The 19,200-nt window shown below is 38.2% G+C and overlaps 2 long non-coding RNA genes across 2 annotated transcripts in view; one reads left to right on the top strand and one right to left on the bottom strand.

Annotated features, from left to right (window-relative positions):
* The window catches only part of LOC139811794 (uncharacterized), a 54,706-nt gene that overhangs the window by 32,150 nt on the left and 3,356 nt on the right, over positions 1–19,200 (bottom strand). The gene's annotated exons all lie outside the window — the stretch shown is intronic.
* LOC139812448 (uncharacterized) lies at positions 7,936–18,171 on the top strand. The gene is made up of 4 exons (XR_011731871.1): positions 7,936–8,077; positions 8,887–9,094; positions 17,673–17,796; positions 17,919–18,171. It is a non-coding gene; the product is annotated as an uncharacterized lncRNA (long non-coding RNA).

The raw sequence follows: 19,200 nt of genomic DNA, 5'->3' as shown, positions 1-19,200 counted from the left end.
AATTAATTATGACAGGTTTCAACATTATAATGGCACATTTGGAAAATTTGTCGTAGAATTATCTGATGATTTGATGCATCTTTTATGGCACTAATATCGCGCAAGAATATAAGTAAATTAACTTACGTCAAATTTCACGAAGGAATTTTTCAAAGTATAAAGACAATTTGAGCTCGACGAAATGCACGATAACGGCAAGTGATACAAAGTAGCCAGAATTAAGCAATAACGATGCATCGCGTTGCACGGTTCGAGCCACACCTATGTCTCGCATTATAATATATAATATAATACGTGATTTTATATACGTAGTCGGTTAAACAACTCCTGACAAGGAAGCGATTTGTCGCGCGGGATACTTTATTCCAGATAATCATACGCCGTGTTAGAGGTAGGTCGTTCAGCGTGACAATGTATAAACATTGATTAATGGCACCGTCTTCATGCCCGAATAAGGAAGATCTTGACGTCCGTTAAACCGCGCGCGTAAATCTTGCTCTTTCTTTTATTCAACACGACGCCGCGAAGCGATATGGATCACGTGCTATCAAGCTCATGTTGTACTCTTCGTATTTCAGATACATCCGCGCGCGGTATGCTATTAATATATTTATCAGAAACAACTCAACTGCATTTTGTGTAAAACAAGTAGCGCTTATTTGCCGTAAGAGGAAGCGTTTCAAGATAGGTACGCAACGATATGAGTTGTGTGTGCAACACACATCGAGAACGTTGAGGTGAAAGAACGATCTAACTGAAGTTAAATTGTTCTTGCAAAAAAGAAAAATATCAAATACAACAGCCGAAGACGTTATCGACTACAATGTTCAATTCTGAAATAGAGACATTTGCCGGCAAATTCACGTACCTATACGTATCGGCTAATCGTCAATGGCCAGAAGCGTCGAATTGGCGCAATCACCCTCCCCCTCTGATAAAATCAGCACGATACTTCTCGAGACGAGAAGGTGCGCGGCTGCGATAAAGTGTGGTCAGAAGTATATATACGCCCGAGGTACGATCTTCTACTACTACTTAATATCGTCTACACGCTTCGCATTCGATCTGAGCACATACTAACAGCCACTTGCGGCGTAGCCACTTCGGACGAAAATTAATCATCGAAATCAGCCGGACGCCGATTAAGGGCGATCACCTAGGCAAATCGTTAAGCGTGCTTTTTGGCGGTTGATGTCGGTTCTACCTGTTGTCGGGGCGGCCATATCGAAGGCTCGAAAAAAAATTTCCCACCTGGTAATTTCTGCGTGGCGGCGCGGCGACGGGACGGGAGAAAATTGCAAGACATTGTAGAGGAACGGTCGGTGAAATTTTCTTATCCGAGACCAATCCATTTTGCAAAATTGCAGCCTACGTAATAATCTGCACTTTGTAGCTCAGACTTGGTCTACCATGTCTCGTGTGTCTCGCGACAGGGGTCTATTGATTACTCAGGGGATCGTTAGATATTTTGAACGCTCAGATAATTTCGGCGCCTTATAAACGAACGCGATCAACTTTTCACGGTTTGGTTTCGTAATATGTCTATAAATATTTCATGGCTTAATGTCTGTTAAAAACAATAAAGTTATGGAAATATATTATCACAGATTCACATAGCTAGACATTTCGAAGTTAATTAAATATATAAAAATTGAAATGAGATTTTGTTGCGTGTGTGATACGTTATTCTTTTGAGGCAAACCGGTGGGTGAAACTTCGTGAGCTTCAGGCAGTTGTTTCTCGTAAAAAACGAAATAAAATAACAAGTAGTGAGAATACAGCATCCCGCATGACCGGTCTGTACCATCTATAGCGATACGGCAGTTAACCGGCTTTGTACGATGCACCGTGATCAGTTTGCCGAAGTGAGATTCGATGAAGCACGGATTGTACTTCATAGAAATTCGTTATTAACATTATAGGAACTTTTATAATGTAAAATAAATATAATAACCATTAATTCCTTAATAAATAAAAAATACTTAATATGTTTTGCAGCAGATAATATTTCGTATTGAATTTACATGTGTTGCATTTATATCAGGATAGATTATATATTTTATTTCATATATAGCATACATAATACAAAAAATATATAAAACATTTCGTTTGTTGAATGCAATATAAAAAATTAAATCATATATAGAATCTTTTCAAACATTTTTCATTTAAAAAATATTATGTATCATTGGAGCGTGTATAACTTTGATCGAGCCTCCGATTCCTGATGTCAGAATGGATGTCAATGAAATAGATAAATCACCACTACGCGAATAAATCATCAGTTAATGTCACGAAGTAGAAAGCGAAGATATGACGTAGGACGCGAAACCGTCGCCGCAGTCACAGAAAACACGCTACCGAGAAATATTTTGCTAAATGTTACGAAAATTTATCTTAAAGGATTAATCTAATCTTTGCTAAGATATAAGTCTAAACAATTTTGCGCTCTAATAAAAATGCCAAATGTGTACGATGGTTGCAGAGTCTGGAAAACGTTTTCCTACATTCCCGGGGTCTAGAATCGAGGAGAGAAATAACAGTTCCACCGATCGAGAATATGGTACGTGTCATCTTCGGCTTAGTGTCTAGTCCGGTCTCAGTGCTGGTCTCAAGACGACGCGCTAAGGGAAGAGATGGATCATTCATAGCGGCAGCAATGAATCATGAGATGGCTAGGACAGCTTACTAGAAAACCGACGCTAGAGATGAGAAGAAACGAAAGAGAAGTGAGATACAAAGAGATGATATCATGAAACAAACAGAGAAAGAAGTAAATAATACCTATATCGAGGCTCTATGTAGAAAAAACGATGTTGGTTGCGATAAAGATAAATTAATTGCTTAATTATCAACTGATACGCGATGCAGAGTAGCAAACTACGTTAAACAAGTTCTCAGATTGAAAATTTCAATGAACTTGTTTTTGAGGAATATTAATAAATTACAAGCTACGCGTTGCGAGGGCAATAAATAATATCTCAATCTTCAATTCGAATAAAAATATTCTATTTAAAAATGTATAAAAATTTGATTACTACTAAAATAAAAAAGTAAACGTGTACGTAATAATTCACATATGACATGAGTCTATAATTAAAAGAAAGATAATTTGACACCGTGTAAAAATTTATGTTACTATACAAAAAAGAAGAGAGAGCGCAAGATAAAATAGAAGGAAGATACGATGATGAATAGCAAGGGATGAAACAGGAAAAAGCGGAGGACGAAGATATGGGAACGGAGGTTGGAATCTTCCGGAAGTACGTCCGACGTACCATCCGTGTTTCTCCATTTTTCAAAAAATAAAAGCGACCACAGTGTTCGCGGCTCATTGTTTGGCTCTTCCGACTGTTTGCGTAGATGCGTAACTCGTGAATAGGCTTACGAAGGGTGGATACGTTGTATATACGTACGCCCGCGTACGCGTGGGTGATGTGTTTGTGTGTGCCTCGGTTGACTTTCCGTTAGAAGAACGTCACTATAGAACCAAAGAAAATATTATCACTTTTGTCCCACCCCTGCGATGTTCCCACTGTTTTCACGAGAATCCGCGTAACGCAGGAGTGAATCAATCGTCCGTATTTCTTTTCGATTTATCAGTGCCGGGGAAAGAAAAAGTCCGTTTCATCGACATTTCACTTCGACGATCCCTTTCTTTTTCCGACCCTTCATTGTCATAAATCTGGTAACGAGACCAACTCGATGAAACTGTAACCTCGCGAGATTGCCCGTGCTATCCATTTCCACGTCCTTCTATCAGTCGTGATCGATCCTAATAATTAAGAAGCCCACGAATAAGTGGTTCTACTAATCGAATAATGGCGGAATAAAAAGCAGCACTTGTACGGGACTGTTAACGTCTCGCATCGCGTTCTCTATTCTCATCAAGTCAATCGACCATATCGCAAATCATTATAATGCAAGAGAGACAATAACCGGATCTTAATATACACATTTGCGTCGAACGAGTACCGGCGTTTGTAAAATAGCGCATAGTGACGATAATGCGTCTGCATGACCCAGTAGGTTGAGACGCGTCGTTGAACATGAAAAGATACATATTTAAGAAAGCTTTTCACGTTTCGTGTCTTAATGTCGGAAGAAGTCGAGGTAGATAACGCCGCGCGATGTGACGAGAATGATGACGTCACGTGTCAGATGGTTAACAGCGAGAAGATAATTAACGTTGAGGATGCTTCATCAGTCACGAAACTAACCCCTTGGCATCCTCCATATCCAAGGACACAACTTGTCATATCTTTATTTGAGTCAAACAAGGACGGGTGACACGGTAGAGTGATTATTAATTTTATTATGCCGCGTACTAATGACAACTAGTTATCCTGACACGATAATTACGTATCGCGCATTTTGCTGATGACGATAACGATTAACTTCAAACTACCGTAAGACTAATTAATTAATTAATAATATAACGTACAGGCTCGGTATATACATTTATTGTACATAGAATATTGTAGAAAAGCGATCAATAGCGATATCTTCAAATCTTTATAAATTTCAGTAATTTAAATTTATCTACAAGTTTTCTAAATTTGAAAAATTGAGTAAAGATTATCTTATTGATATCATTCCTGAAAATAAATTATGAAAGAGCATTCGAACACATCAATTCACGGTAGAGACAATAGTAACGCAGCAACCATATTTCAGCAATATGGCGCTAAGCCAAGTCCATCCCTGATCCTGAGGTATTTACCCCTGTTTGCCATCATTTCAGCCGCACGAGAATGTGTGCATAATTTCGAACAACTTTCTTGTTTTTGTTTGGGTGGCTACCGGTGATAAATTTTACTGGAGCGGCACGAAGGAAATAATAAAGACAGAAGGTGCGTAACATGTGCTGCTGTTCTGTGTTGCGGGATGGGCGGTAGGTAGGCCCACAATTCTGACTTGGTTACGTCACAGCATGTCTTATAAAACTATTATACAGAGCACATTGTAAGGCAATAAGATGCTCTTTCCCTGAGCCATAAATCGCTCAAATTCATACGTAATATGGCGCAGACCGGTTACATAGATATATTTCAAGGCCAGTTTCCCTTAAATCTGGTTTCTTTCTTTTACTTGTCTTTGTACTATAGATCGAATGCTTGGAAATGCTTTATGAGATTCGGTGTCACGGTACAAACAGAGAAAATTTACATCAAAATAAGCTTCTCGCGTGGAAAAAGCGCGCTAAATATATATGAAGAGAAAATAACACGTTGAAGTGATGTCTTCAATTCTCAAATCAAACAAGTGGCGATAATGCGACCGGAATTCAATGCGGTAACAATAAAATCGCTATCCGTTCCGGAGATCAGAAGCGAAAAGGATGGCGAAACGCTAAAGCGTGAGCTCGAGCAATGAAAGCAAGAGAGCAGCAAGTGGCTCGTACGTCAGCCGGTGGCTCGTAAACGTCAGCGGTGGTGCTCGTAAACGTAAACGCGATGCTATAAGGGGATGTACAGCGGCGCAGCGCCGGGGAGTCACCATAGCATAACAGTTAAAGAGATACATGTATATGTATAGAGAGAGAGACGATCCATTTAGCGGTTTAAACGGGGTCGTTATATCGCCGTTTACAACGAAACAATCTGCTCCTGAATATCTGGACACGTGTCGTGAGATTTAGAACGGGCGGAGCGAAATGTTAGATTACCGCGGTAAACGGCTTTGAATGCGTGCATGTGTGTATTAATCCTTCTATACTAACGCAAATTGGAATGATACTAATTTCCCCCCCATATAATTATTGCTTTATTTCGTTTGAAATGTAAAACATTTTCTCTGTACACATATCACGTCCGTGCCATTATTTAATTGTTTTTCCGAAAAAGCATTACATTTAAAATGTAAAATTAAAATTACATTTAACATTAAAAATTTGAAATTAGCCACATACATTTCAAAAATAGTGCAAAAGTTGAAGCAAAATAAAAATAAGTATAAAAGTGGTGTAATTTTCTGTATTTACCATTATTGTAATGTACAGAACATTTTTCTTTAACATTCAACGTGTTTTAAAGAAAAAAGATTTAAAATCTCACCATAATAGTATTTACGAAATTGATAAAAAAAATGTTTAAATAACAAGAAAAAGTAATTTGTTAAAGATTGCCGGTTTATAAAATTTGCCTTCCTCGTTTTTACATTTCAACTCAATTTCATGATTCATATAACCTACAATTTTGTGTAGCATCTACATAAATCTCATAATTTCCGCTTTCAGAACAAATAATAAATCGCTGCAATACATTTATTTGATAACTTAACTTGCTATAATAATCTCAATTAAAGACGGAGATTTATCGATAAGCAGCCACCAGCCGAAGGATAACAATTAAGGGGTGCGCCGACAAATGCCGGATGAAATCAAAAGGCGACAGAATAAATTTACATCGAGCGAAGGACGCTGGGAAATTTAATAAAAGCGAGAAAGCTAGGGAATGGCTATAAGCATTATTGAGTGGCGGAAAAGACGAAGCCATCGAGTTTTCGGGGTTAGTGATTAAACTGGGGGATTGAATCCTAGAGATCGAGTGAGTATGCCGCCGAATCCTGCCGTGGTATTTGTGGGATAAGCGAGGATAGGGGTTGAAACAACAGCGTTCTGTGTTTAATCATGTCTGACCGAGCAAGGGGACCATCTGACGGGGATGGAATTTGCATAGTTGGGGCTCACGTGTTCCTAGACCTTATTGTTACATGCGAAAAGAGGACGTTTGCGTTGAATTAAATTCTACGTTAAGTTTGCTTCGAACACTAATTGTAGGAAAAATACAATTATTTTATTGCAAGCTAATGTTTCATCATGCTTATTTTCATGAATATATATAGGCATAGTCATAGATTCTATTTTCTCATAATTATTACAGGAAATGCATGTGTGTGTGTAAAGAAAATGTAAACTCTGAGGAAGAAATTATAACGCATAATAATAGATTTTCGTGAGTGGGATGTACAGTTACAAATTAATATTCGACCAAAGAGTAAATAATACAACTAAATTATGCGGATTACAGTAAAATAATGATATTAATATGTATTGTGCAATATAATGCAAGTATCACATAATAAATGATCTTGTCGTGATAATAAATATATGTAAATATAAGATATGAAAAAAATCTGAAGTGATTTGTGATTGCTCTAATGCTTCGAGAAAATTGCAAAATTTTGCACAAAGAGTTACAATAATAATTAAATAAAAATTTTTAGTTTAAAGATTATATTAGATTAAAATTAAAAGGTACGACGGAAAAACGGCATAAAGGCATATGAAACATAAAGATGCGATATAAAGACGTTCCACCCGAAAAAGAAAATATGTACGATATCTCAATCGCCGATAAAACCAGCAATAACTTACAACACCACCCAGAAGGAAGATTGCGGGTGCGGCCGCGAAAATAAGAACGATAGGAAATGCCAAAATTATGATAATGATTCGGAGCCGTTTTCAGTTAAGACATTAGGCGACGTGTATAATTTAGACGAAAGCCAGACCAGTAAGTAAAGACCGCGTAGCATCGACTTTCGTAATAATAAACTTTAATATATATTATGCAGATTGCAGTTAAACTGGTGCACACATTTTTATCTATATCTCTCTTTCCGATATAATTTTATCAATAAATGATCGCGTGTGCGTAGCATAAAATTGGAGAGAGAGATCCCTGCTTATGTTAATCGCTCAAAGTACGACTATCTGGTGTATTATTACCATTATTATTATTATTATTACCTTCTTAAGAGAGATCTGCATATATTTTATCAACTATACCAACTGTATAAAATATATAAATATTCTGTTCCGCAAAATATTGTCGTTATAAAATATTAAATAGAAATATATAAATTTAAATATGCTTGTCATGCCTGTGATAATTTATTCAACATATTTTTTTGTTTTTACAGTTTTGAATAAACAGCTGGACGAAGTATGATGTGTCGTGAACGGCGCATGTTGTTGAACAGTGCATGCGCCCCTGAAGAAAAATTAAACGCGTGCAATGTGCGGAAAGATTGGTAGGGTGCGGATGAGTATCGGGTAGAAAGGCGGAAAAAGGTAAGATGATGGTACAAGAAGGATAATAATCCGTAGTTTCGATCAAGATTATAGCCGGGGTAAATGAATAGTTTACGAGCAGCGAAAATGAGACGGGTAAAATGTTAAGCCCTTCACCGGTATCGAGTGGTGGAGCCTCTTTTATACACCATTCACCTGTAATAAACTGCAATGTTAAATGTCTTTATTGCGTTTCTGAAGCTAGTCCTCTGCGTGTATGAGATAATTGATATGAGCAAACCGAAAGGCGTAGTGCGCTAGTCGTGTCTCGTCTGCGAATTACACGCAAGATATCTGTGCTAAAAGGACAGATAAGTATTTAATGACTAGTTTTGTAACGGCTTGATTCTCGGTCAAAGAATCTCATCCGTCGCTTGAATCTTGAATCTTAATCTTCCACGGAAGCAAGTGTCAGTCACATCATTATAGTGAATTCTCGATCTACTTAAAATAGACAGGAAAACAAGACAATGATGACTGAACTGTGGATCGTAAGACAAAAATGATATCTTGAGGGTTAACAAATTCTGTTTTACTTATTTCTTTAATCAGTAATGTCACTTTAATCAGAGTATAAAGTCTTGAAAAAAATTTTTGTCATTGGCTATAAATTGGATAATAATAAATCGGTAATAATCAACATTATTTTTAAGATAAAACATACCACATTCATTACTTTATGACGCTTCTTTCGTGTTAAATTATCAAATTTTTTAAAGAGTCCATGATCAAAAAATGTTATAAACCTGGAGTACCATGTGTATATATTTCAATTTAGTAAATAAATAAATATTCTCTTTTTCTTTCAGCCAGTTCGCGTAATCTAGCTGACGCTGTTGAAATCCTAGTTTTGGGCGAAGCCACCATTCATCCTCTGACGAGACAAGTCGTCGATCAAATGCACGTCTGGCCCTAACTAAGGCTCAGTAAAGATTTAAATCAAGAAATCAAACAAAATGAATGCTGCATACCGTCGGTAGACAGGTTAGGCGTCAACCCAGCAGGTCTATCTGGCACGTAAGTACATGCTGCGAGTATGTTCGGGACTACAGAATGCACCAATCGATACATATCTCCCATGTGCATATATACGATCTATCCCCGCGCCTGAGCACGCGTGTGTGGACATACGCGAGCGGATGTGTATGTATATACGCGGACGTGAGCTTGTATCCGAAATGAATTGACCGGTGCGTAGTTGATGGACGTAGCGGGTGGCTCGTTATGCTTACAGCCCGCCCAGCAATCAAGAAGAATTCATACGCCTGACGTGTCGCTCATGATGGAGGTCCAAGCCACGTATCATCCATCTTTTGGGGTCTTCGCAACAGTATGTGATGCGGCACATGGCGAAAACTTCAGTTCCGTTCTCTGAACTTTTTTTGCACAAAGTTAATTTATGAGATTTAATAAGAAAAAAGTCATGAACTCATTAGTAGTTTATAAAAATGACGTTAATCTAACGAATTAGAGTATAAGAACAACCATCGATTTCTCTCATCTCACAAGGTACATTGATGACTATCCACATAATAGACTTTGCATCTAAATCATAGACGCATATAGAAAATATCGCGAGCAACAGTATTATTCAATGTTATATGGTCCTTTTTTTATAATTAAAAACATGTTTTCTCTCCCACAAAAGACACGAACGGGCTAATTATAAAAGTGTAAATGCGAAAGTATTCGTGATAACATCTATACATGTGCATGCGGATAATTCTCGACCGACTGACTGCCGCTAATTAATGACCCACTACGGTAGAGATAAGGTATAACGCAGATTCTTTCCCTTCGAAGTTTCTTTCTTCGTGCTCGGGGATGGTTCGTCGCGGAAAAGGTGGATGAAAGCATCGGCTAGGTCGGTGTTGGCCATAGTGTGAGTTGAAAGGAGAGAAAGAAGGACGATGGAAAAGCGAGGAAGAGGATGAGGCAGGAGGGGGCGGTCGACGTGGCTTGGGGGAGTTTTTCTCGTTCCCGGCTTCCGTCTCCTGGGACGCGAAGCGCGAGGATCTTTTTGCTCGCCTCGGCGGAGGATCAGACGTCCCACTTTATCTCCGACGACCCGTTCAACCCCTATCCCTCCCCCCGTCACCCTCGTTCTACCTCTCTTCGACCCGCGTTCTATCCTACTGCAGCCCCCGTTGCGCCCCGGTTTCTACCCCAACGTCATCCCCCTACCCTTCTCACGTCACCCAGAGCTATGGTTGATCACGTATAGGAGGAGCCTCTAGCAGCGTCTAGAGTGACGCGCCGTGGAGGAGCCATTTGTCATCCATCAGCACACGGTCCTATCTACGCAAGATTGCACAAGAGTCTGATCCAACTTGGCCTTATTGCGTTGCTTATCATTCTTCTACCTACACTATTCAACGTTATACGATAGAACACTTTGGAAACAATTACCTGTTTTTTTTTACGTTTGCAACAAATCACGTATATTATAAATTATTATAAATCCGCGCCAAGGAAAGTTATATTGCAATTGCAAATATTTCATTATTGTATTGTACATATAGTAAGTAAATTTTATGAGACGCGTTACTAGAAAAATTGATATGTTTAATGTTTAGAGAATGTCTATTGTCAAGGGTGTCGTTTATACGGGACGATTAACAGCAAAATGGGGAAAAGGAACGACTTCGAGTCCCTCGAAATAAATCTTATAAGTAGGCAGTTCACGATACAAGCGGCGGTCACAAATCCGCGGATAAGCCATTGGAAACGAAAGTCCTGTTGTCGAGGTTGGTGTTGACCAGAATGCAGTATACATTGGGGATAAACTGAAGGGTAGGAAAGCTGCAAGGAGAACGAACGGTCTGATCGAATCATCATTACAAACGACCCGACAATTTGAGGCATGCGCCGTTGTATATATATTGCTTGTTATATATCGATTGCCGTACTTGTTCGTGGTACCATCCCCAGCCTGCTGATAACTCAGATATTTTCCACGTCCGCGCGCGTCAGAAATTACACCAATCACGTAGCCGCTTAAAGTTAGTATTACCGGCAACAAACTTCTAATTTATTTCACGAGAGTCATGTTAGATACCGAAAACACAAATTCATATATAACATTACTTAATATATTTCCTATAACCAGCATCAGATGAGCAGATATCTTTTCGATGGCGGTATTTGGATCGCCAATTAATGCTCCTTTATCAATAATAAAATAATATAGCATACCAAAATAAATAATTCTAATTCGTCATAAAATACTATATAAAAAAGAGCTTGCCGATACGAGCGCGAGCAATTAGTTAAATACATAGCTTCTTCCGCGCTATACGCTTCGCTGTGGTAGAAAGGAGAGGGAGAGAGAAACACAATGGATGATATAGGTATCGCCAATTTTTCTCCCGTCCGCTAGATTTTTCAATGTAACTTGAGAGCCGCTCCCTCGCGAGGTCCCAGGGCACAGGAATGGATGAACAGGCAAGGAGAGAGGGTAGCACGGGGGTCGCGCGGCGACAAGAACACAGCGGAGGATAAGAGAAAAGAAGGACAATTGTGAGGGGCGCGGGAGATGAGATAGACACGGAAAGAGAAAAGGCCAGGCCCTATTTCTCCTGCGGGGGAATACAATAATGCTGAAAAAAAAGGAAAAAGAAAGAAAAAAGAAAGAATGCGAGAGATGGAAGAAAACGAACGAATCTCGGCGCTATCGTGACTGCATCCACGACTGCGGCGGAAAACCTGGCGGCGAACAAGGGGTCGTGGAGGGTGTCGGCGGAGGGAGATGCCTCGGGCAACGGTGTCATTAATAAAAGTGTCAATGATGTCAGTGGACTAATGTTGGTAGTCACTCGCTCGCTGGGTGGATTGGGGCGGTGGCATCACTCGGCGTCCTATCGAAGAATTTCACCCTCTCCCCGAAGGTTGAATCGTTTTCGACCGGGTAGCTCGTTTGATTCGCTCCTTTCCGATACTAATAAGTGAACCACGTCCTGCCATTTTCGCCATTTTCATGCTCTTATTTCTTGCCAACAGAGCGTGAGATGACTTCTTCAAGTTCACCTGCTATTTTCCACTCGTCAAAAGCTTCCACTTACGGAAAGAATACTATACTTTCTTACGTATCATATTTGAATAATTCTATTGTGTTCGATTTTTTAATTTACATAGCTAAATAGAGACTACATAGAGATAAAATATATCGACTCATCGTGGTAGGTAAGGAACGTGAAGGCTTTCCCACGGTGTAGCTACATTTCTTATTGGAATACACATTAAAAGTGCATTAATGTTCTAACTATAGCTCACTACACAATCCCTGACCCACCCCCTCTCCGCCTCGTTTTTACTCTCACGAAAGCTTTACATTAATTTCGCCGAAATTGCGTGTCCTGCCTCTTCGTTTCAACCAGCACTCGCAACTGAGGAAAACACTTGAAGGCTTGATTTCCGTACTCATTTAGAAAATTATATTTTTATCCATCTACAGTTAATTAACCCTCCGTATATACCTATATGTATTGAAACCGACGGTTCCGCACGCATATTTACCTCGACTAAAGAATACATTTTTGTTTCAATTAACATATACATATACATATACGTAAGGTGTAGGGTAGAGATAAATTAATAATCTCCAACACAATAACGCAGAAGCGGATCTGCGATAATATAATGCTGCCATTGCTCGGGAACAAAATGCAATTTTGCATTCAATTACATTATCGCCTATAGTGAAAAGAAACGTTCTCTTCTCGGCAAGAGTGCAACGTGTATCGATACAAAGCGATAGAACGGGTTTGCAGATCGGAGATTGGTGCGCGGGAATATCTAATAAGAACCTAGAACTCATCCATCCTACCACGGAACATTCTAGGGGCTGTCACCGTGAGCGTCAGCGTACCGTAGAGAAGGGGTGATTTACATAGTAATAATATCGAGATTCTGGACTGTGCTACGGCATGTGAAAGTTTTTTATTACGTACGAAAGCAGCAACTACCTCTAATAGCAACTATCAAGAATCAGCAATGCTGCGGAATTATTTCTAAATAATTCAATTTTTTATTTACGATAATTTTTTGACAAAAGAAACATAGATATCTGAATAATATTATACAATTTGAACATTCATATAAGACATCTACTCAAATCATCTGTTTCCGATAATCTTTCGTCAAAACATTCCGTTCGATATTTTAATAACCGCTCAAAGTACATAATAGGAGCCATCAGCAAAAATAACATTATCGATTTCTTGCCTCCATTTTATCCCCGCGATTGTTGAGAGAAGGAATTTCTCTCGTCCTTACATGAAAGAATCGGCCCTCCAACAGCAGAACAGTATTTCTTCCGGACGTTCTGCCGACGGCGTTGCGCTTCTTTCATCTTGCAGGAATTTAAGAGTTATCGCCGATGTCAGGAATTCCGGGAATCTCCGGCTAGACGCCGGGTAAACGACAAGAGGGGGGGAGGGGGGAAGTGACGAGAGATGTAGATGAGAATTGGCCGATTAGAATATCAAGAGGTTAGTACAGCCTGGTGGTATGATGCTGACATAATAAGTAGGCGGGATAAACAATAAAAGGGGTAAAAGAGCACGAGGGTTGCTCAGCGTCTCCCCGCGGACAAAGGGGGTTCAGAGTCTGGATTTACCAGGGGCTTTTGACGTCTCCTTTCGCGCGTGAGGAACACAATGTTAATTAACGAGAGAAGAACGGCTCGGCTATATTCGCGATTCTCAATCAACGGATGGCATTCATGAGCTCGTCCAAGTCCCGCAACAAAAGGAATGTATTAATGCTTTGATTGTGTTATGCAAAATGTTTATGTGAGCCCTTAGCCATCTGGTATAAAAATTTCGCAAAAATTAAATTTCAATTTCAACAAAAATATAATTTCGTCTGAAAATACAGTAAGGTAATAATTAACTCGGTACGAGAGCTGAGAAAGTCGTGGAATAAATCATCGATTGGCATTGACCGGCGACAGAGCTGAATCCTAATACACTAATATCCCCCATACCTTCTTTATCCAATCTTTTTGCGGGCAGATATTTTTTGCATAACTCTACCATACGACTATTCCCCTCTCGTTGCCGCCATCAGCACCTCCCTCTCCGAGCTTTCTCTCCCTTGCTTCCCCCGCCGTTCAGCGAGCCAGCCTAGATCCCCACTCGTCCCGACCACACGTCCCTTTTCCCTCCACTCTGACCAACTTCCACGACCTCTCCTACCGACACCTCATCTCTCGGCTCTCTCTCCCTTCTCTGCCCCTACCTCACCGTCGCGGTTCCAAACGTTGTACACGAGGCTGCGGCTAAGAGCAGAGCGACGTCGGCGACGCCACGCACCCCGACGTCGCCCTGACGCGCTCTACTGACGCTGCGGAGCGGAGATTAATGGCTTCGGACTCTGAAATCCTGGAAAATAAATAGCGAGACCCCGGTGGCGAGAGAGGGAGTCCTGCGGAGCAAGATGCGGTCCCTCCTTCTCCGTGGCTCCGTGGCTCGCCTTCCCGTTTGCTGTACGAGAGGGAGCGAGAGAGAGAGAAAGGATCGCAGCTTCCCGAGGGACCTACCTACCACTACCGCCGTCGTTGCTGCCCATTTCTTTGTAAGACAGTGCCGGGCTGTCGATGAGATGAAGGGAACAATGTGCGTTGTCCTATTGGAAATCCCTATCATAACGAATTATTTAATGCGTAACAAAAGAAGCGTGTAACAAAAGGAAGTAAGCAATTAACTTGTAATGCTTATTGTTTAACTATTACAGATATCCATAATGTATACACATACATCTGTCAAAATATGTATTGTATGTTATGACCAAAAGTTAAATTGTGTTAAGCACTAGGTAACCGGTAGAAAACCACGATCTAATTGTAACGTCGTTTGCATAATATGTGGTCTATAAGTCTCTCCCCTATGCTCTTGCTTGTCTGCTTCTTTCGTCGTTCTTCTCTTTATTACGCTCTTCCCGCGTTCCACCTTTGCGTCCAGATCGTTCTCCATCCCCATTCGTAACACCAACCAAAAGATTAATTGCTAATTCTTGCTACTGCAACCAGTTGCTACTAAACACGTATGGAGGCTCCGCAAAGGTCAAGGGACCGCCTTGCGTATACGCGTTGAGTAAGAAATATACATGCGTTAATGAGATTCCTCTCGCGAACTTGCTTGATGATTAAAAGCATAATAGGGACAGACTATAAGGAATCAACTCGTTCGTGCTATACAATCTGCTTGAAGAGTATACACTTTGAGAATAAAACATAATAAATCCCGTTTCCCTCTATTACAAGCAACGAATCAAAACATATACTTCTATACCCTTTTAAGTTATTCTAATGTAAGCATTATACAAAATTGCAGGAAGTTATTAAAAACGTACAAATGTTTTTGTCGTGCAGGTAATTATTGTCTGCACAGCAAGTTAGAATTACAAATAAAATATAAATGACTACTCGCAGTATATAAAAAACCCGTCATTATTTTTTCGAAGTATAATAAAAATATATAAAACACAAACTGCGAGGTTTTATAAAAAAATATTTAATGACTACAAATTATAACATTGCACAAGAGTACACTTCTCAAGTCATTAATACTTGCGTTTTCAAGCTTAATTATGTGATTTAGCATCTAGTTATTTTTCAGAATCTTTATATTCAAGACCACTTCGCAATTATGTCATTGCTTTTTGTAACTATCAATCGATTTGTTTTGCCATGTGATAGTCTATAATAAAATCTCAATTAGAGTGTCTGGACCATTCATTAACTCTGTAAAAACTAGTTCAACGCAAGATGCGATGTGCATAACTATTTAATTCTCCAGTTTAATAAAGTCTAACAAACGATTAAATGTTCCCCGATGAAATCATCTAATTACTGTAACGCAATATGTGCCCTCAAATTTATAAGTAGGTTATTATTAATCTAAATGCAGAATTATTCCGAGTATTTCAGTTATTATATATGCTGTGCCTTCAAAACAACATAAACATATCCTTTTTGTACAAGATTTAAACATACACTTTAACATCGCACAAATAAAAATATTTTTCAAGGTGCATTAGTCCACCCTTTTATTTGTAAATTGATTAACGTAGAAAATCACAGCTAGCAATTTTGTTCCGTCACATTCTTCGAAGATGATTTTAATTTTTAGCATAACGAAGAGAGGAGAGGAGAGGTGAAGGGCGATTTGATTCATAGGGGGTGGGAGGAAGGATAGAATAGATCGGTATGGTGTCTCTATAGACACGAAGGTGGAAGGCAAGGGGAATCGTAGCGTGCAGGGCCGTGCCAAGGCAATATCCATAGGAACACCCCGTCAGAGGGAGAGACGTAGAGACGTGTAATCAATCACAAGGGACCCTGCTGCCATGCTCGTGGCCCTCATATCAGCCGTAATACACAGTAAACATTTTTAACTTTGCCACGTTATTAATATTAGTTGCACGTCCCGTACGTCTTACAACTTTTTCCTCGTATTATACGTATATATATTTTTTGCCGTACGTCATGAGAAATTTACATAATTCGGGCGCAGCGTAACGTCTTGTTGAGTGTAAATTTAGCAAGAATTGTTTAAGTTCTCTCTCATGTATGGATAAAACCCGATTGTAACATTAAAATGTCAGGTGCAGTGTTAAGTACGAAGCAGTGTTCAAAATTATACCGTCGTTACGACCGCGAGTTTCATATGAATTGTAACCCGCAGTAAACATTTTTAACTTTGCTAGGTTATTAATAGTAGTCGCCCTTCGCGCAGCTTGTTCTCTTTTTCGTATAAACAAACAAAAAAGGATATAAATTGTGAAATATCAACTAATACAGTTAACGAGCCTTCGGAGAAAATAGAATGTATGTCGCGCGGCATTATTTTATGATGGTATTATTAAATATTTAAAATTGCATCGTTATCGCGCTACTCACATTTGCGGTAGAAGTCTGATTTTCATGTTTATGGTATTACGGATTTCAGTTGCCATCTCTGTATCGCGCGTTACGTTTCGCAATTTTACTACGTCAACGAACATTATAAAAATAAATATCGTATAGGATATTAGAATTGTTCATTTCCTTGATGATCCTCTACCAAAAACGTTAATTCGGTATAACACTTTGTCATTTCACGTTGATGCGAATATCATGGCTTCCCATACTGTTCCCTACGAATCTCGTTCCCTTCTGTGCGTAGCACGAATGAAATTCATTGTCAAGGAATGCGACTGGATTTATTTGTCTGCAGTGGCTTTGATATCCCCAGCAGGCAAAAGAGTATCATGCATAAATTTTGTCTTAAACTCATCTCCCATTAATCATATCACATTTGTCACTATATACTTAGCTAGCACAGCTCAATTATTCACTATTTTAGCTAACGTATGTAATTAAACAAATATAAAAAAATCATGTTAAAAAATTAATTGTTCCATTTTCAATCAGAAAAGATGTAAACGATAGAGTCCATAATACAGTATACAGTTATAATAATACATATATTAATAGATTAAAATACAATAGAATTATTTATAAGACACTGTTTTTAATAACAAATAATACGATTAAATTTTAATGTTTATAGCAACAGTATAATAAAATAATAACACAATTTTTTTTTTCCAGATTATTCTTCGAAGAAAGCATCCAGAATTCACTTATCTACCATTGCGTATGCAGCTGGATATCAACCATTTGCCAGGAAAAATTTATAAAATATTTGACGGACTTTATATTCTCTGTCCAAATGGTAAGTTACAAATAACAATTCTTAATTTTTTAAAATATTCACAAAATTGTAGTATTAAAAATATTACATTTTAAAAGTTATCTACATTATTTCCGCATTATAACACTGTTAATTTATTACAGATGATTTCGTACAGATGCCTCGGCAGATCGAATCACATGAAAGTAAAACTATTTAATAATTCAAATGTCATTAAAGTATTATTGCAAAATGTACTTTAAATGCACAATCACATTACAGTACAAATCTTTCACTGAATAGTGCAGAGATAACTTGCGGTTAGGCTTTTATCTTTCAATGAGATAGGACCGAATAGCAAAAGAAGAAAGTAAACGACTCAATTGGAATTACACAATATTCCACTACTTTTGCTAAACACTGATTAATGGATACGGAAGAAATATAAAAAAGTATATTATATTTCTATATTTTATGGAATAGACGTCGCCATAAATTTCCCAATATATTCGTTTTAATTGTTCATTAATATTTCAAAATTGCATAATTAACCGTAAATATATATGTTGCACAATTGATTTTAATATTAATGTAATTGCATGTTTGATATTACGGATACTGTTTTAATTTATTGTATTTTTTAATGCAAAATATACCTTGTACATACGGTGTTTTTTAGAGTGATGTTTTAAATACCTTTCTCTTAGAAAACTCATAATTAAATTATTTGAGATGCAGCAATTTTTAGCGAGAAATATGTGAACCGCGATGGAAATTTTTCTTCGTAATATTTTAAGTGTAATGCATATTTAAATTGCATATTTTAATGCATATTTTAAAATTGCATATTTAAATTGCATATTTAAATTAATATATTAATTAGACCGGTCGCTTTCTATAGAAATCGTTCTCCAAATTGTTGTGCCTAAGCTCGGCGTTTTAATAATTAGAAATGCGCGCACACAAATTGCATTTTAGTTCTACGCTATGTTTATCAGATATTTCGTTAATTCCCGGTGAGAACTACATCGTTTCCCTTTTACAGTTTACCCTACGAAGGCTTCAATGGATTTCAGACGCAAGATAATTCGATTCAGAAACTTTCCAAGTTTCTATCTCGATTTCACACTCGATCAAATCACAGTTACCATTCTATGGCGCTTATAAGGCTTTCGTGAGTCCAAAATCGTAAACGTAAGAAGAGCAAAATTCTGAATAAATGTTATTTATAGATATGAAATGTTTATTGCAATATTTCAATCGCGAGATTTTATAGTATCTTGTTAAAATTTCAATACTCTGTGAACTTTAAATTATACTATCAAAAAGAATTTTTATGGCCGTTTATATTACGATATGATATGCGTGTAATATTTCCGTGCGACGGGAAATGTATTAGATGTAAGAACATAAAAGAACTAGATTAACTACTTATCTTATTTGTTT

This window comes from Temnothorax longispinosus, chromosome 4 (genome assembly GCF_030848805.1).
Source record: "Temnothorax longispinosus isolate EJ_2023e chromosome 4, Tlon_JGU_v1, whole genome shotgun sequence".
Taxonomy (NCBI): domain Eukaryota; kingdom Metazoa; phylum Arthropoda; class Insecta; order Hymenoptera; family Formicidae; genus Temnothorax; species Temnothorax longispinosus.
This window is presented reverse-complemented; position numbering and strand designations above follow the sequence as displayed.